Source organism: Phocoena sinus, chromosome 7 (genome assembly GCF_008692025.1).
Source record: "Phocoena sinus isolate mPhoSin1 chromosome 7, mPhoSin1.pri, whole genome shotgun sequence".
Taxonomy (NCBI): Eukaryota; Metazoa; Chordata; class Mammalia; order Artiodactyla; family Phocoenidae; genus Phocoena; species Phocoena sinus.
In genome coordinates, this window is record NC_045769.1 from 88,164,268 (window position 1) to 88,186,950 (window position 22,683).

At 38.0% G+C, this 22,683-nt stretch overlaps 1 protein-coding gene across 5 annotated transcripts in view; it reads right to left on the minus strand.

Annotated features, from left to right (window-relative positions):
• ARHGAP15 (Rho GTPase activating protein 15) overlaps window positions 1–7,618 on the minus strand; it is a 623,633-nt gene extending 616,015 nt beyond the window's left edge. For 2 of the 5 annotated variants that reach the window (XM_032637027.1, XM_032637032.1), the window contains exon 1: window positions 7,490–7,618. The gene's annotated coding sequence lies outside the window, so the exon portion shown is untranslated. The remainder of the gene's footprint in view (window positions 1–7,489) is intronic. The other 3 variants (XM_032637030.1, XM_032637028.1, XM_032637031.1) reach the window with 2 other exon arrangements.
• Between the last annotated feature and the right edge of the window lie 15,065 nt (window positions 7,619–22,683).

Here is a 22,683-nt window from a genome sequence, read left to right on the forward strand (position 1 = left end):
TGAGAAGCCCGTGCACCACAACGAAGACCCAGCACAGCCAAAAATAAATGAAAAAATTTTTTAAAAAAAGAATATAGATAGTATTTAAAATCATGGCACTAAATAATAGCACCTAGGAATAAACTAAGAAGACGATAGCTAGGACCAGAAAGGTAGAAATCTGAAGATTGAGTACAGGACATTTTAACATTTAGAGGGTTAGATAATGAGGAAGAGTTAGCAAAGAGACAGAGAAGGAGCATTGAAATAGTTTGGAGAAAAACTGGGAGAATGAAATATAGAAGTTTAGAGAAGAGGGAGTTTCAAGAGAGAAGGAATGTTCAGTTGCATCAAATGCAACTCAGATATGGATAATATGAAGATGCATAAATAGCCATCGGATTTGGTAAAATGAAACCACTGGGACTCTGACATAGCATGTTCTCTAATATTTCTAAGGCCTTGCATTTATACTTATAAATTTATATTTAAATTCTTGTATTTGTGCACTAAGCTACCTAAGATGGTTTCACTGGCTAGTTAGCACACTGAGTCTCTGTATCACTAATAATTCTTAGCATAACACAGTGTACTTAGTTGGAGCTCAAAATTATTTATGGAATAATAAATATGGAATTTATGGAATTGAATAGGGCTGATGCCCATTGAAAGTGAAAAATCAACTTTAAAATTCACAGTTGTACTATATGTTTTTGACGAGGCCAATTTTTAAAATAAGATAGTCTGCATATTCTTTGGCATCCTCTAAATACTCCCTCTCATCAAATGGACTTTCCTACCATTTCAAAGAAGATAGAATCCATGAAGCAAATATTCCTCACCTTCCTCTCCTCACTTCATCTTATCTGTATCCAGTTCATCTACATGCACACTCATTAAAGTGCTCTTCCTTCTGTTTCAGGTTAATTTATCTACTTGAGCTAGTGATTACACCCATCTGTCCTCGTATCCTCTGAGACATTGTTGGATGTCTGGATATATTTTCTTTTTTTTATTTATTCTTATTTTTCATTCCTTTTCTCTTTTCCTTCGCTTCAGTGTTCATGTTTCATCCTCTTTTAGCTACTGCTTATTTCAAGTTTTATAAAAAGAGTATTTTACATATGCTAGCCCCGATTCCTTATTTCCTTTAACATCTCATTCTAGGCTTGAACTTAACTAATGCTTTTGGTCCTTAATTATGCAGTTGAGAAAGGATACATTCTGTTATTAGGAAAAACAAATAGACCTTTACTCTTTTAAAAACAAGCCCAACCTCAATCATAATAACAGAAATATTACATAAGACTATATCAGGATACATTTTTCTACAGACTGTCAAAACCTGGAATGTTTGGTAACACAATCTGTTAGAAAAGCTATGGAGCTTCCACCAGCCCTCTCGTTAAGTACTGGTGGAAATTCAAAAAGTTACAACTAACGTGAAGGATAGTTTGGCAATAACTATCAAAATTATTTTATCTCTTGGCTTATAAATAAATAGTTTTAATAAATGAAATTTCTGGGATTTCATTCCATAGATATATTTTCAAATGTACACAATTATATTAAAACATTCTTTGTATTAGCAAAAAATTGAAAACACCCATGACTCTTTTAGACTGGTTTGATTAAGTATGCTATATCCACACAGTGGATCACTGTACAACTATAAACAAAGAGAGAGAGAATTAGACAGTTTCTTATTTTTATAATTAAAATATCTCTAAGATATTACTGAAAGAAAAAAAGTGCAGAGGTGTATATAGTGAACTCCCTTTAATATAATATATACACACACGTGCGTATATACATACATGCTTTTGCATAAAGAAACAATGAAGGATTTAAAAATAAAACTGAAAAGTGGTTGCCTGCTGGGTTAAGGTGGGAGTAAACAGAGGTATATAGAAATAGGAATGTTAGAAAGACTTTCACTAAAATATTTATATTTAGGTTTTGTTTGTTTTCAAACCATTTCACTGTATCACTTATTCTCAAATTAAAAACAACACAACAAAGCTCTGCAATATGAAAAAAAATCATTATAACCACAGCCTATATAAGAACCTCGAGGCACCTGGGGAGGTGCGCCAGTGACTTGTCTTAAAGGAATACCTCCCTTCATAGACGACCACCATTTCTCCAAATCACCCTAAAGAGTATGTCACCAATAGTGACATATATACAAGAAGTAAATAAATCCTGATGCTAGATAGCCCACCCAGATGCAAAACGTGGCCATCCAGCGATGAATTTCCCCTGCTCAACAACCCTGTTGGTACTTACAGCCCTTAGTCATGATCTGCTCAGCAGGTTCACCCTATTAGAATCTCAAACCGTCTGCCCTGACCTCCTGCTAGTATACTTACAGCTAACAACAGGAGACAACTCACTCCGCCTGGGAAATTCTGATACTCCATGTTTGTCCCCTGACACACTCCCTTCCGGTCTTTTGGAATGTTTCTCATCTCCCCAGTTCCAGCTTTCTCTGGATACTATCACAGTAGTCCACCCCCCACTCCTTATCTACGGGGACACATTCCAAGAGCCACGATGGATATTGAAACGATAGCACCGACTCCTATATAGACTATGTTTTTCCCTATACATACATACCTATGGTAAAGTTTAATTTATAAATTAGGCACAGTAAAAGATTAACAACAACTAATAAAGAAATAGAACAACTATAACAATATACCGTAATAAAAGTTATGTGGGGCTTCCCTGGTGGCGCAGTGGTTAAGAGTCCGCCTGCCGATGCAAGGGACACGGGTCCGTGCCCCGGTCAGGGAAGATCCCACATGCCGCGGAGCGGCTGGGCCCGTGAGCCATGGCTGCTGAGCCTGCGCGTCCGGAGCCTGTGCTCCGCAACGGGAGAGGCCACAACAGTGAGAGGCCCGCGTACAGCAATAAAAAATTAAAAAAATAAAAGTTATGTTAATGTTGTCTCTCTCTCACACACACAATATCGTACAAATTCAATGCCGTTTTCATCTTAAACACTTACCACACACTGCAGCCATAACTTTTGCAGTTGGAGGTGCCACAACAAAACGGACAGAGATTTATTTTTCCTTCTTCACAATTTCACGGATAGAAAATTCAGGTTCGTCCGTACAGTACATCTGGGCAAACTCGGACTACGAATTTTTTTTCTGGCACCCTATCGCTTAGAGGAAGCACTGCAAGGATATGCCTTAGCATGTCCGATTGGCCGGAAGCACTACTCGCGCGTTGGAGCCACTATTAAGCGAATTAAAGGGGACGCAAACACCAGCACCGCGATACCTCAAACCTCACACTCGCGAGAGAGACGATCTGATAAGCGGGAAGGCAGCTCAGTGCCTCACGGGGGAAACGCTGGACGCGAAGATGCCGGCCCGGAGCACGGCATCGAGACTTCCTCACACTACCTCAGAAAGGTGAGTCATTTAAATCTCATGGATTATTTCTGGAATTTTCCCTTCAACATTTTCGGACGGTGGTTGACTGCAGGTAACTGAAACCGCGGAAAGCAAAACCCTGGAGAAGGGGGAGCTACTGTACAAATATTTCTTCCAAAACTGCCCTGATTTCTCTGACTGGATATGATAAATGATATAACACCTGCAAAATGTTCTAGTTTATTGCCCGCCATATAACAGGAAGACAAAAATGTTTGATGAAATTCTGAATCCTAATAGAATATTTCTTATATCTTTTTATGGTACTTGATAAAAAGTTGTTGGCATTATAATTATTAATCTTGTACTTTTACTAGATTATAAGCTTTTAGAAGACAAGTATTGTGGGGCAGGGGTTTGTACATGGAGTAGCTGTTGAAAAATACTTTAAAATTCAGTTTAATTGAAACACTTGCTTCATTCAGACCTGTGCTTAAACTGACGCCGTCTTTCTGTCTGATTACAGAGGTTGGAAAATTTAAGTACTGGTTTTAAATGTGACCCGATGTGGCCGTGTGGTAGTTTTCTATGGCTGTATTACCTCTAAGACATAAAGTCGCTTTTCTTCTGGGGGAAGAATTTTAGTTCCTCAGTGTAGGGACCCCTCTTTTCAGCGGAGAGTCCAGGTGTTGCAGGGGCAGGTGGCTCATCAATGCAAGAGTGGGCCAGTGACCTTAGGCCTGGTCACGCAGGGCGTCTGTGTCTCAGAGGCAGTGATTGGTTCAGTATGGTTACGTGACCCACTTCAGTCCAATCAGATCTCAATCTGAGGTACCTTTGCTTTGGTGATGGGGGAAAGGCATTCTTTTGTACAAAGTTTGCTGAAAGGGTCAGAGGTAAACCTGGAGCCTTCTGGTCAACTTACTGTGAGCTTCTACCAGAGACTGTTTATAGTGGAGTGAAAAAAAAGAGCTAAGGGATGAAGAAAATGATCTTGGTAAATCTGTGTGAGCTGCTGGATCCAGTCTGACTTTTCTTTCCTTGGATTTTCAGTTATACAAATCAGTGCCTATCTCTATTGCCTAGGCTAACTTTAGCTTATTTTCTATCATTTGCAAGCAAAAGAGTTTTGTCTACCGTAAGCTAAAATTTAGAATACTTATAAGTACATTTTATAGTTTAGTTATATAACATTTATCTTGCAATACAAAAAATATGGTACCCAAAGTGCTAAATTCAGGATATTAAATGATTTTTAAAATACATATGTAAAACTTTTGATTATGTTAGATAGTTTCTAAGTGTATGGGAATACCAAAATAGTCTGAAGATGTAGTGCAGTTAATTTTCATCCACTACAAGAAAGATGTATATTTCTTAAGGAATATCTTAGAGAAATGGACACATCTCTGTGATGGACCCTTCACATAAAACATACTCAGAAATTTTGTTTAAATGCCATAGACAAGACGAATGGTTAACAAAACACTCTTTCTCCCCCAAAATATTTTCCCCAAACTGTTTGTAATGGCATCAGTCTCCTCACTTGAGACTGAGGTCCTCAACAGTTAGCTGTTCCCTTGGATCCTGTCTGCTGAGAGAATTTATTAAAATTCTACTGGGAGGAGGAAGGGAGGCCTGAATTACAGGTTACAAGAAACAAAGCTCTGGAGCCCTCTCTTGTGAGCATGGATTATTTTTATCAGATGCCCTAACTTCTGGAAAATAGGATGAGTACATTTTAAGAACAATGGGAGTGTGATGGAAGGAAAAGTGTAGGGTGTATTTCTCTAGGACCAAGGCTGGCAGACCTTAAGTCGGGGACAGAGTAGGCCACTCTGGGACAGAACACTTAAAAAGAATAAGAGAAGGAATATCAAGGGGGGGAAATGTCTCCTTTCTGAATTTTGCTGAATCCTGGCCCCAAGTAGAAAAGCTTTTTTTTTTTTTTTTTTTTTTTTTTTTTTTTTTTTTGCGGTACGCGGGCCTCTCGCTGTTGTGGCCTCTCCCGTTGCGGAGCACAGGCTCCGGACGCGCAGGCTCAGCAGCCATGGCTCACGGGCCCAGCCGCTCCGCGGCATGTGGGATCTTCCCTGACCGGGGAACGAACCCGCATCCCCTGCATAGGCAGGCGGACTCTCAACCACTGCGTCACCAGGGAAGCCCCCTATTTTTTTTTTTAAAGACTTTCCAAATGAGATTCTCTGCATTGTTTTTATTTCATCAAAATTTGTTTCTTATTTGCTTAAAATACATAAAGATATAGTAACCTACCTATAATAACTCATTTGTAATTTACCCTCTTAAGATTTGGTCTTTACATCCCAGAGATAATGCATTAGTAATTTTTACAAACAATTCTGAGAGCATCTTAGGTTACAGAATATCATCTCTACTTATTTCTCTTTATAAATCCATATTAAGTATGTTTAATTAATTCTTAATTTTATACATACTTCATAAAATATTTGTCTTTTAATTTAACAGTTTCTGCAGGGAACAATCATTTTACAAAGATTTGGCTTATAAACATATTAAATTATTTAAAAAACTGTAGTGGACTTTTTTCAGTACCAAAGGCTTATGTGGATATTCATTCTTGCTAATATGTAAGTACTACATATGTTTATTCATGTGATATTCTTTTATAATAAAATGAAATAAAGTAATAACGTATCAACCAAAACTATCTGAATTATTAAGCTTCTGTAGATGCAGAGGTTCAGAGCCACAGTATTGAAGACAGATTTAAATAACGCTTTCCATTGTGAGAAAATGCAGCAAATTGAAAAGCTAATCAGAATATCAAAGCAAATACATATTACCAAGGTTCTCTTACACTCTAACAATAAAAAATGTATTGAACATCAAGTCCTAATCTCTGTTTTTTCATGATCATTTGAATAGTCAACAAGTAGCTAGCTTCAGTATTGACAATTGAAGAGGTCTTAAAATGGAGTGTACTAGGATAACTAATAATTTCCTACCAAATTGACCACATCAAAAAACATTTATATGAGTGTTTCAATAGAAGACAATAAAAGAAAAGAAAATTGTTGCCACTTATCAACCCTGTAACCGTTTTTTAATAATACAAAAAAATAGGTGTTGTGGGGCCTTCATGTCCCCCATCCAACAGCACAATAAAAATAATATTACGGAAGGGTGGATTGTATCTGGAGCTTTTATTAAAATTCCTTCAAAAATCTACAGTCAGATTTATTTTAGGTATTTGTCTCTGAGATGAGCAATACTTTTATATTTTTCGTACATATGTTACAGCACACAAAGACATTCTATAAAAGCAAGAAGTCGCTATACAAGAAAAGTTCTTGTCAGTTAATGATTAACAAATCCTTTTAACTTCTGAGGTTATTGTTTTAGAAATCTCAAAGAAGGAAAATTATATAATTACCTAAATAACAGAAGTATATTTCTAATTTGCCTCTTTTCCCAGAAGTAACCCCCTGTGAAGTCATCTGTGACTTCTCCTTTAAACGTACAGTTTTGCTTATGAAATAGAAACTTGCCCTCATTTCACACTATATCTTAAATAAAATTTAGGGAAAAAATCAGATGTCATGATAGAGAAATTTCTTTGGCATTTTGAAAATTTCCTGCTTTTTAATAGCTATTTAATAAGCTGTAAATTTAATAAACTACACCTTTTAAGGCTTTCTAATGCTAACTTTACTACAACACTTTACAGTGGGTATCTTTCACACTGCATGCAATTCAGATGTTATTTCTAATTGTTACAAAATGCCTTTTTCTCTTTATTATCTGGATCATGAAGAGTGCATATTTTTATAAAGCAGTCAGTTAAAGATACAAAGTCCCAATTTTTAAAAGCACTTTCAAACTAAAACTATACCTTATTCTGTTTTTAATATTTTCATATAAAATCTTAGTATACGATCTTTTAAAGTACTTTAGAATTTAACTGTTGCAAATTTAAAAACAATATCCTTCTCTACACCAAAGGAAACAAACTGATGTTTCAATCACAAATGAAAACATCACAATTTTGTAGGAAAAGTTTATACATTCCCACTGAAGCATAGGATACTCTGTCAGATATTTTCAAGGTTAAATTGCACGTTCAGTATGAGCTCACTTACCTTTCCTCAGTGCTGACTTGTTATTGAAACTGCCATCAACTTCTGTTAATGACTCTTTTAGCAAAAACGGAAAACAGTAAAGTCAAGTCACATGTCAGTAAAAGTAGGCCTAGGTTGGATGCTGCTTAATTTCAGTACTGGAGGAAGAAAAAAGGCGGGGTGGGGTGGGGTGGGGTGGGGTGGGTGTGGAGTGAGCACAAAAACTTTTAAATAAACCACTTCCTGCGTAGATACGGTTAACCACACACATCACATCATTACTCGATTTGAAAAACTTGCCTTCTATAGTCAACGAGATTGTTATTTTTCAGTGTGATTTTCAGTTTTCAGACACTGCACATTTGTAAAGGTTTCATCAATTCTGATTTAATGGGGCAAAATGTATGGTTAAAAATTTAGCAGGGAGAGGGGCAGCCTGCTAAGCACCGGGGACACTTCCTCTTTCTCTGCCTTCTAGCAAGGGCTTTAAGCCTAAAGCCTGCTCTCCTCAGTCAGCTAGAGCATGTCCATATGCCTTCAGGAGGCTCTGCTTATTGGCTTGGGAAGCCAAGAGACCATCTCCATTCACAGAGCTGGTGCTTTTAACTCACAGAGGGCCCCACAAAGAGGTGCTCCATTACTAAGTTCATGAGGCTTTGGACAGCTTGCATTAGAACTTCAGAGAACACAGCCCAGGGCCCCGCTGCCACGTGGGGGAATGGAATGTGCTCATCCAGCACATACTGTGACATTTGCTCTAGGTGGCTCTCACATTTGTGTGTCCTCTCTCGCAGTTGCCTAAGGAGTTCTTTTTTTTTTTTTTTTTTTTTTTTGCTGTACATGGGCCTCTCTCTGTTGTGGCCTCTCCCGTTGAGGAGCGCAGGCTCAGCGGCCATGGCTCACGGGCCCAGCCGCTCCGCGGCATGTGGGATCCTCCCGGACCGGGGCACGAACCCGTGTCCCCTGCATCGGCAGGCGGACTCTCAACCACTGCGCCACCAGGGAAGCCCCTCCTAAGGAGTTCTGATATGTGCTGAAGAGCTTTTGCTGTGGCTAAATGATTCTCTGTGTGGCCTGACTTAAGAAGGAAAATAAAGGCTCCAAGGGGTGTCATTTTTGGCATGCTGCTCTGTGCCCTTCTGTGTCAAACTTCCACCCATCCAAGACACGTTTGGGGTGGGGTGGGGACTCAAAATAGCCCTAGGGTGTGCCTCTCTACTGAGCCATGGGATCCAAGAAGTGAGCTCCTGGGCGTGCAAGCTTGGCTGGTTTTGTGAGACTGCAGGAGATTCACAATAGGAAAATCTTCCCTTCCAAATATGTGAGAAAGTTAAATCACAATCTCTTGTCATACAAACCCATCAGACTAGAAATCTATGTAGTAGTTCTCAGTGGTGTGGAATGTTTGGCACACATAAAGAAAAACTTTAAAAATATATGTGGTGTATATGGCCCAAGATATGCATGGTATGTCCCTGCAAATTAATCTAATTTCTCTAGGACTCTTCTTTCTAAAATCATATTTCAGATTCACCCTAGAGCTCACTGTCAATTGTCATTCCAGCATACACCTTTTTAAGTTTTTAGAGCCCTGAAGGTTTGCACTCAATGTTCCTCCTTAACATTGAAGAGAAAATAGAAAGGACATGGTAATGAAAGTGAGGAAACCAGATTTCAGGCTTCAGTTCTGACACTACTGTTTATTTAACCTTGGCCAAGTCACTTAAGTTCTCTGAAATTAAGGTTATTTATCTATATAATGGAAACATACATATAAAAAATATCCATCTACCAGAATAAAATTGTTGGTTGGTACACTCAGCAGCTCCCCCAGTGAAATCTGAAACTGGCCCCCATATGATGAGGGCAAGAAGAGACCAAAGAAAGAGGCAGACCACTCCAGATTGGTAGGTGGCAGGTTTAAAAAGCAAAGGAACTTACCTACAAAGATTGTCTTGGGTGGCCGCAAGACAAGTAGATCTTTGCGCCTGCCCACCAGAATCTTAAGTTTAGATAGAGGACTTAACTGGGTTCAGTCATGCATACAGTCCAGACCATCTCAATAACACATTGCTCCCTCAAGGCTGCGTCCTTGAAAATGGCTCCTGCTGTGGGAATGGTGGGCAGAACATATATTCCAGGGTCAGGGTAGGAGGTGAGGAGCCTCCGATTGCCTGGGTCCAGTTTGCAGCTCAGCTGGAGGTCACATTCTCCCAATTACCTCCTCCAACAAAAATAAGTAAGTAGATTTAAATATGTTGTAAATAATGAAGAATTGCAGACTTATACATGAGCATGAGCTAGGAAATGATGATGCCTCCCAAGAAACATCAGATAAATTTAGTACATCCTACTCGATTTAAGCCTTTGTAAGTCCAAGTCAGGCTCATAAATCTAGAACAAGGGAAATAGGCTTTTCCTTTTACATAGGTACTGATAACAGATATTGGAATAGAAAAAATATAAAACACCAATGTACCCTTATGGGAAATAAATAAACACAAACACCTACTTGAAGGTATAAATTTGCAGTGTTTATTTTTGATCATGAACAAGTAGACATTAAATAAAGACAAAGCACATTTTCTTTGTACAAGATGGGAGGGGAGCAACTCAGGCAGTGATATACCTGGGTTTGGTGGCTAGAGGAAATGTATTTACCATGATTACGATTGAGGATCTAGCTTAGGCTTTGACACTTGCCACTCAATATGTATCTAATATTTATTAAATACTTGCTATAAGCCAAGAATTGTACCAATGCCTTTACATTTTTTCTTTCATTTAATCCTTCCAACAACCTTATGAGCTAACCAATGTTATTATACTTTCTTTTTTTCTTTCTTATGAGGAAACTGAGATTATATAATTGCCCAGTTTAGTAAGGAGTAGAGCCAGGAGTCCAGCCAAGGGCCCTGATCCCACAGTGATTGTTCTAAATCACTATGCTATCTCCTAACCATGTTTTATTCAGCATAACTCAAAGTAATGCCGAGGACAAGTTTCACCCCTGGTGTTTCTTTTTGCTTCTTCACTGACAGGAATGATAGACTTAGCATTAGACTCATACTAAAATCAAATCTCCCCAAAGTTCTCTATGTTTAAATTTATATTGAAGAGATTAAAATAATTGATAAATGGAAATACACTATGTGCATAGATAAGACAAGTAACAGTGAAAATGTGTCAGTTTGTCCAAGTCAATCAACAAGTAGATTCAATAAAATCTCAATATATTGCAGATGAATTTTTAAGGAACACAACAGGCTATTCCAGGAATTTCCATAGAAGAACAAATGTCCCAAAGTACCTAAGTTTATTTTGAAACAGAAAGCAAAGACTGATGACTTACTAGTCGGATATTAACATAGTCCAGGCCACAGTATTAAAAAAAACATTAGAGTACCGGTCCAATAGCAGACCATATTTATTTGAGAACTTGATATATGACAAAGATGGAATCATACGGTAGACAAAAAGGAACAGATTGATTAGTAGATGATTCTGGCAAGACACACTCACTAAATCAAAGAAAATAGAGTTAGGCCCCTACATTAGACCACAAGCAAAGATGGATCCTAGATGGAATAAATCTACATTTGAAAAGTAAATCCTTTTGCTGATACAAAATATAAAGAAATATATTTTTGCAAAATGCAACTTTCATAAATAGTATCCCTAAATTAAAAGGAAAAGAGCAAAAATATATGGACTTAACTATACAATAATTAAAGAATTCTGTTAATTATAAAACAAAGTTACAGAAAAATAACAGACTAGTAGAACATACATAGATTCACAAAAGATTTGTGTAAGTCAGTAGGAAACCTAAGTGGGAAATAAGAAAGTAATTTGAATAAACAATTCATGAAAAGGACTGAACTAGTATCCATCAATAAGTAAAGAGATGTACACCTCCCCAGTAGTCACTGTAAAAACAAGTTAAATTAGCTCCTATTGAAATGGCAAAAATCTGGATGAGAATTTATAGAGAGGAACTGTCATATATTGATGGTGGAACTATAAACTGAAGCCATTCTGACAAGCAATCTGGCAAAAAAATATAGCAAAATAAAATATATTCATGAACTATGTTCCAGCAACCCAATTCTGTTATAAATATAGGTTCAGATAAATCCCTCACAAAGCCTTGTTTCCCCTCCTGTATCACAACTAGTTAACTGATTTAGGTCTCGGTTCTTGTGTCTCAGGTAATATTAACTAGTATTGTGTCTGTGTGTTTGTGTATGATTAGGGAAAACAAAAACAGAAGTTTATAGGCCCTCTGAGCAGATGTTATGAGTTAGACACTAAAGGAGAGTAGAAAAGAGAAGAAAGGCTTGACTTAGATTGGGAAAGATTTCGATTTCCTGTGATAGGAATGAGAGAGAGAGATGGGTTTCCCTTACTGGAGGAGAGCTTGCCACTCCCAAGAAGCTGCCCCTTGTTGGCAAACACTTTAATCTGGAGGCAACGTCTGTTCATCTCTTGAACACTTACTGAGTACCAGGCAATATAGCAAGCTTTAGATATACTGAATATTAGAAAAAAGATAAATTAAACTAATTTATTGATAAAGAAAGAAATACAAAAGCAGTGAAGTGGCACATAAAATGTTCAGAAGGTATAAGACTTGAGATCAGATGAGAAGAGAGGTCTTACCAAGGAAAGTAAATATTTAAAGAAAGTGATGGATCTAGCCATGTGGATTTAGAGATGGGAGGTGGGTATTCCATGGAGAGGAAATAGAAGTGCAGGAACTCTGGATGAAGATTGTGTCTGGGATCATTGAAAAGCTGCATGGGGGTCAGTGTGACTATAGATGAGTGAGAGAGAGGAGTATAGGGTATAGTATCAGAGAAGTAATAAGGCCTAGACCACGTGGACTCTCCTGCTCTTTTTGAAAAATCTGAGTGAGAAGGGGAAACATTAAAATAATTTGACTCACAATTTTACAGGAGCATTCTGTCTGTTGTATGAAGGATTGACCAAAAGAATGGGAATAGAACCCAGGACACCAATTAGTAAGCTACTGCAATAATCCATGGCAGAGATGATTGGGACTTGGACCAAAGTGATGGTAGCAAGTATAAGGGAGAAATGATCAAATTCTGTATGTGTTCTGAAAATGGATCCAACAACCATTTCCTTTTGAGCAACCTGAACAGCTGAAGAATGGAGTTGCTATTAACCGAGACAAAAAAGACTTCAGAAGAGCTGGTACATTGGGGCATGTTGGTTTGTAGTACATGATAACTTTGAGATGCTTATTTGTCATCTCAGTGGAGTTGACTATTTTGCAGTTAGATATGAAGGTCTGGAGGTCAAGAAGGGAGTCCAGGTTAGATATAAATTTGGAACTCATCAGCATAAAAATGGCATTGAATACTATGAGACTGGATAATATAGATACAGAGTGTATATAGAAAAGAGAAAAGTTTCAAGGAAAGGATCTATGCTTAATTTAAGATTGGGAGAGAGGAAAAATTCACAAAGGAGATGTAAAAAGGGTAGTCTGGAAGGAAGGAGGAAAGAACAGATGAATTTGATGTCCTGGAAACCAAGTGAAAATATTTTTCAGGGATGAGAAATTCATAAATTGTCAAATGCCACTGAAAACTCAGGTAAAATGAAAGTGGCAAAATTACCTTTAGATACAGCAACATACAGGTCGTTGTGACCATGATAAAAGTTTTAGTAGCATATGAGTGAGAAAATCTTATTTTAATAGATTGAAGACAGCAAACAGATATCTTTTTGGAGTTTTACTCTACAGGAAAGAATAGAAGTAGAAGAAGTAAAGATGATCCTATAGAAGGAAAAACTGATTATACCAGATAGAAAGGAAAAGTGTTATGGGATGCAGTCCTGAAGCAGAGGAGTGGGAATAGAATCTCAGGCACAAGTAGCTTTATGGCCTAAGCCTTGGCTGAAAGCAAGCATTTCATTCAGAAATGAAGCCAGAGCACATAGGCAAGGCACAAATTTGCAGCTGGGTACAGTATTTGAGGTCAGTGGAAGTTCTCTTCTGATTACAATTCTATCAGTTAAGGAGAAAGATGGGAATGAGAATTAGAATGGGTGAAAATGGGGTGAAGAGTTAGAGTTGTTTTTTTTTTTTTTTTTTAAACATCTTTATTGGGGTATAATTGCTTTACAATGGTGTGTTAGTTTCTGCTTTATAACAAAGTGAATCAGCTATACATATACATATGTTCCCATATGTCTTCCCTCTTGCGTCTCCCTCCCTCCCACTCTCCCCATCCCACCCTTCCAGGCTGTCACAAAGCACCGAGCTAATATCCCTGTGCCTTGCGGCTGCTTCCCCCCAGCTATCTACCTTACTACGTTTGTTAGTGTGTATATGTCCATGACTCTCTCTCACCCTGTCAAGAGTTAGAGTTTTTAAGAGAGAATAAAATGTGAAACAGTCCAACATTGTGAGATTTCTGGGGTGGAGTGTGGACACATCTCCACACCCCACATTTTGCCAGGAGCATCAGAACCGCCCATTTCACGTTATGCCCCTGAACTTAGACAAGACGTATTTCAGTGACATTCATAATGACCGGAGGAGCTTCCCTGAGGACTATGGAAGCAGCGGGGAATCCCGTATAGTTTCAAGAGCTGAAAGTTGGATGTAGAATGGAGGAGGGTGGGCCAAGCATGATGGAAATTTAATTCTAACTAGAGAAAGTAGGTGAGAATAAGACCTGACTTAGATTATTTATAAAAAGAGAAATAAATGTGACATTTCTTACAATCAAGTGTTATACTGTTGTAGGAAAACAATGTGTGCACTCAATCACTCACTCATTCAGCAAATATATTTGGGATATTTACTTTATTCTAGACACAACACCAAGCTCCAAGGATGCAATTTCTTGGAGATTTTTTAATGTAATTTGGTGGAGGTAACAGAGACAATAAATAAGAATAAAAACACATTAATAATGTTTAAGAGTAGTAAGAGCTATGGAGAAAGTAAAGCAAGATCAGCAAATAGCAAGTATACACAACTCTTCCAAGAAATCATAATCTAAAAGGAAGTTATATATGTGTTAGATATGCAGTGCCTTGAGGGGGAAGCAGGTGAGAAAATGTTTTGTTTTTCAGCTCAGAGAATAATAATAGCTTGATTCTATGCTGATTTTGAAATGATGTAGTAGAGAGGGAAAATTTGTTGTTATAACATAAAAAGGATGCTCCCTGAAACAATGACCCTGAGTAAGTGAAATGGGAGAGATGAGCCTTGGCATCAAGTCATAGGTAATTCATAGAAACAGGAGAAAAAGGAGAGCATCTAGATGAAGGTGGTTAGATATAGGGTTTTCATGAGTGAGATTTCTGACGTGACTTTTGGCACAAGACATGAAAATAGTCAAGGAGGAACCTGGTATATATGGAGAACAGTGGTCCAAGCAGAAGAAAGAGTAAATGCCAAGTTAGAGCAGGATTGGCAATTTGAAGAATAGCAATGAGACATGTGTGCCTAGAAAGCAGGCAGTGAGGGCAAGATTTTGTAGGGCACTGAATGCCAAATAAGAAAAATAGTTTTTATACACATTGTGCAAAAGTCATTTTGCTAAGAAGTGAGACTTTAGAGACAAAATTCTTCACCTCCCTTCCGTCCCCTTAACCTCTATCAAGGCACTGTCATCACATCTTGGCTCATTCTTTTCGTGTTACATGTTTGGATATTGTAACAGGGGTAAGGTCTATCTTCCTTTTATTGACTTAAGTAGCCAGAAGGAGATGTCTCAAGGCTCCTGGATCAGGAATGTACTTTTGGAGCCTTAAGATTCTGGGTATCTGTACATAGCCAGGTCCCAAGTCCTGGCCTCCAGCCCTATTTGAAAGCCCCAGAGTATATTACTCCAGTGAGAGAAAGAGGAAAGGAAACAAGCTAGTTACAAAACATGAAGCTCATGCCGTAACAGTATGTGCAAAATGGAGACTTCCTATTCTAGCAACATTGCCTATTGAGCTAATATGGATCTGCCATATCACTGCAAACGCTTAAAAATGCAAGAAAAACTATGGATTAACAAAATATTAAACACATAGCTAAGCATCCCAGAAAAGCAAGTGAAACTCACTGAAAGACAGGATTAAAAAGGAAATCTGAAGCTAAAGGAGTAAGCTTGCAGCCTGCTGCTATGGCAGGTTGAGGAGGCAGGTAGTCCCTGGGGTCAGAGATTTTCACGGTCACCAAGGAAATGAAAAGATGGCGCTGCGCTTGCACAAAGCCAGCAGTTAGAACTGATTCCTGCCTTAAAGATAGGACCCTAGAATGGCTATCACCACCACAAAAGAGGAACTAAAGTAGATAAAAACTAGAAAGCTTGTCAATACTGGGTCCTTGGTTTAACAAAGAAAAGTCTTTTGTGAGAAATTAAAAACTGACTTATGTTGAGGATCCAGATGCATAATATCTTTTCAGATACTGGAAACTCCAAGTCTACAATTCATGTAAAATTGCCTTTAGACCAGTGAAACCAGGTGGCCTATGGAAAGAGCAAATGCAAAACTATTATGTAGCAAATACTTCCTCAAGCCAGAGTACATCTATCCATGTAAGGTGCTTTCACAATGAAAATGACACTGCATATCAAAAAGTCATCAACCATTTGCAAAAGTCATCACAAAAAACGAGATTCCTCAGAATTTGAGATTATAGGCAATCTGAAAAAAATCTACGAAATGAGTGTATTTCAGTTGAATACAAAGATTAGAAATGAAATAGATTCCACCAGAAAAAACAGAGCTCCATTAAAAAATGACTGACATGTTTTCATAAGAACCAAATATAAATTTTAAAAAATACATATTAAGGACAATCATAATATGTTCTTGATTACCAGAGAATTTTTCTAGCAGTAGAAAGATGACCCTGTTATAGTCATAGTGAGTATACCCATATTGCATCATGAATGAGAATGGAAGTTCTATATTATGATGCCTTCAAACTGAAATATTCCACCATTATATGATTTTCCTTGATAAATATGTATCATTATAAATCAAGGGTTGAACCATTTACATAATCATTTTTCAGATGTAACTCTTGGAAAGTAGATTTGACCAAGCAATATTCTTGAGTTAAGAAACAATATAACCTAAAAATAATTTACTTCAAATAAATTTGTCAGTCTTAAAATATAATAGAAGGATCATTTACATATCATAGATAGAATGTACTTCGTTTTTTCTAGCTGAAAAATAAGCAATTCTGTGAATTAGTGAAATTATAATTTTTATTGTTTTTCTTTATTTCCTTTCTATAGAATTGAACTAGAAACTAAAAATGACTTCTGTGTAAAAACTGCATATGGAAAAAAATTGTATCTCATGGAATATATCAGCAACTTGTATTTCACATCTTTAAAACTGAAATAACCTTAAAATATATATCTACTTTCTAAGGGATAGATGGCAAATACTGAAACTTTGATAGCATTGTAGGTGGTAAGCTTTTTCTTTTAATTTCTAAAAATAATGCAGATGTAAAATGTCTGACAATTCCACTTTATCACTTTATGCCAATTGTGTTGTAATAAATACCAATTATCTTGAACACTCAGCCAAAAACTGTAGTTTTCCACTCTCTGTTTCTCAAGAAAAATTTGGTACTAAGACGAAAAAAGTAAGATTAAAAACTCAAAAGACATATTAAAATAAATGACAGGTGCAGAAAAAAATAGTAAACTTGAAGATAGACTTGAAGAAAATCCTAGCATGTGGCAAGGTGTACTGAAAAGATGTAAAATATGAAAGAATAAATAAAAGGTATAAGGACAGAATGCATCTCAAAGGAGTACCAGAGGAAGGGAATACAGAAAATAGGGGAGAGCAAAATATAATGAGGTAAAGCCTGAGAATTTCCTTGACTTGACAAAAAGACTTGAGGATGTAATGGAAATGCAGAGTAGAGGCTGGTGGATTGTGATGAGAGGTAGGTTCAGGTATGACTTGCATGAGCTGAGATTTTTCAGAGCTGAATTTTGAAGAAACATGCTGGTGAGTTATCAAGATGAGCATGTGTGCAGGTGGAGAAAGCTATTGGCTGATGAAGCTGTGTTCTCTACTTTGGTAAATAAGGTAATGTATAAATTCCATATTCACAAGTAGGAGAGGACTCTAATCTCTCTGTGATGACTTGTCCCTTATCATACCTGAGTATAAATTTTATTTTGCCAACTACAAATTGAATGGTAGCCTTCCAATTTTCCAGTGAGCTACATTACAAATGGAAAGTATAAGTGATAGATGGAGCTATCCACTAGTGTGCTGGAGCAGGCTTAAGCCACCTTACAAGATTCAAATATGACCTATCTTCTCAACCCTGTGTTCAGTGACATCACGTTGATAATTTTAAATTGGCCGTAATAGAGGTATTTACCACAGAAATTAGCAATTGCTATAACTTGGGCCTAAAGTTTTCAGAATTGGTTATTAAATAATTTATCACATATGATTGAAGCTATCCTGCAATGAACATGGGCTGCATCTATCTTCTCAAATTATTGTTTTTTTAAAAAATTGAAATATAGTAGACATACACTATTATGTTCAAGGTGTACTACATAATGATTTGACATTTGCATACATTATGAAATGATTGTCACAATAAATCTAGTAAACATCTGTCCCCATACAAAGTTATTACTGTATTATTGACCATATTCTTTATGCTGTATATTACATTCCCATAGCTTATTTATTTTATAACTGGAGGTTTGTACCTCTTAATCCCCTTCATCTGTTTCAAACCCCTACACCCTCACCTTTGGTAGCCACCCCTTTGTTCTCTGCATCTATAAATCTGTTTTCATTTCTTTTTGCTTGTTTAGTTTTTTTAGATTCCGCATATGTGATAACATACAGTATTTATCTTTCTCAGTTTGACTTATTTCACTTAACATTATATGCTTTAGATCCATCATGTTGTCACAAATGGCAAGGTTTCATTTTTCTTTATGGCTGAGTAATATTCCGTTGTGTATGTATACCACTTCTTTATCCATTCATCTATTGATGACCACTTAGGTTGCCTCCATATCTTGGCTATTGTAAATAATGCTGCAATGAACATAGGGCTGCATCTCTTTCCTAATTATTGTTTTCATTTTCTTCAGGTAAATAACCTGAAGTGAAATTGCTGAATCATATGGTAGGCCTTTTTTTTTTTTGAAGAAACTCCATGCAGCTTTCCATAATGACTAAAGCAATTTACAATCCCACCAACAGGGTAAGTGCAGCAATCTCCACATCCTCACCAACACTTGTATTTGTTGTCTTTTTGATGATAGCCCTTTTGACAGGCATGAGATGGTATCTCACTGTGGTATTGATTTGCATTTCCCTGATGATTCGTGATGTTGAGCTTCTTTTCCTGTGTCTGTTGGCCTTATTAACTCTTTATCAGATATATCATTTGCAAATATTTCTGCCATTCAGTAGGTTGCCTTTTCATTTTCTTGATCTTTGCTGTGCAGAAGCTTTTCAATTTGATTTAGTAGTCCCAGTTTGTTTACTTTTGCTTTTGCTTCCCTTGTCTGAAGAAACAGATTTAAAAATATATATATATATATTTATATATATACATATATATATATTGCTAGCACTGATGTCAAAAAGCAGACTGCATATGTTTTCAGATCCTACATGTATGTCTTCTAAACATTTTTTCTAAAGTCAGTTTTCTAGTGCTGAACTCTTTTTACTTTTGCTTGTCTGTGAAACTCTTTATCTCTTCTTCAGATCTGGATGATAGCCTTGCTGGGTGGAGTATTATTGGTTATAGGGTTGTTGTTTTTTTTTACTTTTATCACTTTAAATATATTGTGCCACTCCCTTCTGGCCTGCAAGATTTCTGCTAAAAAGTCAGCTGGTAGTCTTATGGGAGTTCCTTTGTATATAGCTTCTTTGCTTTTCTCTTTCTGCTTTTAAAGTTTTCTCTTTATCTTTAATTTTTGACATTTTAGTTATAAAGTGTTTTTGTGTGGATCTCTTTGGGTTCATCTTGTTTGGGATGCTGTGCTTCCTGGATTTGGATGTCTGTTTCTTTCTGCAGCTTAAGAAGGTGTTAATCTATTATTTCTTCAAATAAGTTCTCTGCTCCTTTCTTTCCCTCTTCTCCTTCTGGGACCCTTATAATACAAATGTTAGTAAGCTTGATGTTGTCCAGTGGTCTTTTAAATTATCCTCATATTTTAAAATTCTTTTTTTTTCTTTTTTCTGCACAGATTAGGTGATTTCCACTACTTTGTCTTCTAGATCATGAGGCTCAGCAGCACACACCCCTCTGATTGCCAGAGCTCTATGTTCTAGGGCTATGCCCTGTGTGGGCTGCATGTGCTCTTGCTGTGGCGGGGTCGACTACTGTGGGCATACTAGTAGGTGGGCTGGCCCCCAGTCCAGTTGGCTGTGAGACCATGCCTTGTGTGGTGGCTCTGGGCTGCTGGAAGGTGGGCTAGGTTTCCCTTGCAATTGACTGCATAGCTTGGGGTGGCTCCGGGCTAGTACCAGCCAGCTGTCTGTGTGGTCCAGGGAGGTTGCAGGACTGGTGCTGGCCCACTGGAGGATGGGAGCTGGTCCCTGCAGGGCTGTCTCTGTGGCCAGTGGGGGGACACAGGCCTAGTGCCAGCCTGCTGCAAGGTATGGCTGTATCCCAGGCAGTATAGTAGGCTAGAGGGAGGATTCCAAAATGGCACTTATCAGTGCCGGTGTTATTATGGTAGAATGATCTCCTAAAAAAGGCTGCTACCAGTGTCTCTGTCCTTACAGGGAGTCCCAGTTGCCTCCTGCCTCTCCAGGAGGCTCTCTGAGATCGTCAGGTGGAGACCCCTTTCTAACTGCTGTCCATGCACTGGGACTCAGAGCTTATGAGATTTTCATACACCCTTTAAGAATGGAGTCTCTGTTCTATATAGTCCTCCAGCTCTCCTGAACATAAGCCTCACTGTTTTTCAAAGCCAGATGTTCTGGAGGCTCATCTTCCTGGTGCAGCACCTTTGGGCTGGGTAACCCAATATGGGACTCAGAGCCCTCAATCCTTGGGGAGGACCTGTATGATTGTGATATTTCTTTTGTTTGTGGGTTGCCAACCAGGGTTGTGGGTCCTGACTATACTACATCTTTGCCCCTTATACTCATCTTGCTGTGGTTCTTTCTTTATGTCTTTAGTTGTGGAAAATTCTTTCTGCTAACCTTCAGGTCATTCTAAGAGATAGTTGCTCTGTAAGTAGTTGTAATTTTGGTATGTCAACAGGAGGAAGTGAATTCAGTTTCTCCCCACTCGGCCATCTTGGTCACCTCTCTCTCCAGGTTAAATAAATTGTCAGAGACAGAGTTTAGGTTACTATTTCAAGATTTTAGATTACAATAAAGCACTACTGTGATCCATGCTGAAACACAATAAAAGCATTTCTGTCTTGTTAGGTTCAAATGTACTGTCATTGCCTCTGTGAAAGAACACAATAATGAGGCTGAAGTGCCTTGTTTTTGTTCACGGCCAGAAATGAGCGTGATCAGGACACGGAGAAAATTATAAAAAACAGCTTAGGGCTCCCCTGGTGGCGCAGTGGTTGAGAGTCCGCCTGCCGATGCAGGGGACACGGGTTTGCGCCCCGGTCCAGGAAGGTCCTACGTGCCGCGGAGCAGCTGGGCCTGTGAGCCATGGCCGCTGAGCCTGCGCGTCCGGAGCCTGTGCTCCGCAACGGGAGAGACCACAGCAGTGAGAGGCCCGTGTACCGCGAAAAAAAAAACAACAGCAACAACAAAACAGCTTAAAGCTGCTAGACTTGGCAAACACTACAACGATAGATTTTACTCTAAAAGCAGTGACAACAGGACTTCCCTGGTAGCGCAGTGGTTAAGAATCTGCCTGTTAATGCAGGGGACACAGGTTCAGTCCCTGGTACAGGAAGATCCCACATGCCACGGAGCAACTAAGCCCATGCGCCACAACTACTGAGCCTATGTGCCTAGAGCCCATGCTCTGAAACAAGAGAAGCCTGCACACCGTAATGAAGAGTCGCCCCCGCTCACTGCAACTAGAGAAAGCCCGTGCACAGCATTGAAGACCCAACACAGCCAAATACATAAATAAATAAATAAATAAATAGAAATAATTTTAAAAAAAAGAATAAATAACAATATTTAATTAGGATCCTTTAAAATCACTTTTAAAACATATATGGTAAAAATAGCTGAAAACTATGTCTTTATAAGTTTGTCACGGGCTGTGTACATCTGTATGTGTTATAAGTGAGCAAGACATTTACGGTTGCTTTGTTCAGGACTGACTCAGCTGAGTAGAGTTTTAAAAGATCATATGGCACAATGATGGCCCAATGTTACAGAATGCTAGTTGAAACTCCTGTACTTTCTGCATCCTCTTGGGAGACAATTTTCTATGGATCTCTTGTGTTTCTGGCCATCTATAAACTAGAGGCACTAATGGCTCTGTTCAAGAATTTTGTATAGCACACAGATTTGGAAGGTGTAATATCTTCCTCTGGAGTAGCGGAGTTTTGTTCATTGCTCAGGATAATGAAGATTATATCTCACTTTGGGGCAAACGTTCACTAGTAGGTTTGCCTTTATATTACTCAGAGTTTTAAATTTTAAGTTCTCTTAGCTGTGATGCAAACCCACTGTGTGTACTTTATCCACCTGAGCCTCTCTGCATATTGTCTTCAGGGGATCTGCAGAGCAAGGGAAACTGATGTGGACATGAAGCACAGGCTGCTTGCTGTGCAGTGAGTAAAAGTTCTTTGTCTTTGACCCAGGAATCTTCTGTCTTTTACCATCTATGAAACTGCAGCAGACTGATTTGTGAGCTTGTAGGTAGTACAAAATCTCAGACCCTTCACAATTCTCAACACATCAATATTTCCAGTTTTGGCTTTTCTTCCTTGCATTGTTCATCATTTCAGTCTCCGTTCATTTCATACTTTCATCCCTCATTCCACTCTATATCCCCTTATTTCTCATTATTCTTTGTTTACTCAACCTAACCTCATCCTCTGTATATGAAAATAGCACCTAGCACAGAACTTGGCTCATGATATATATTTGTTAAATGAACCAACGCTTTTATAAGTTTCTATCTCTAAACACCATTTCTCACTTGGTTTATCATTTGACAACTTGAATTAGATGTACAAAATGTTACTTAATTCAGTTTTGAGTTTCAGTTGTTAATTTCC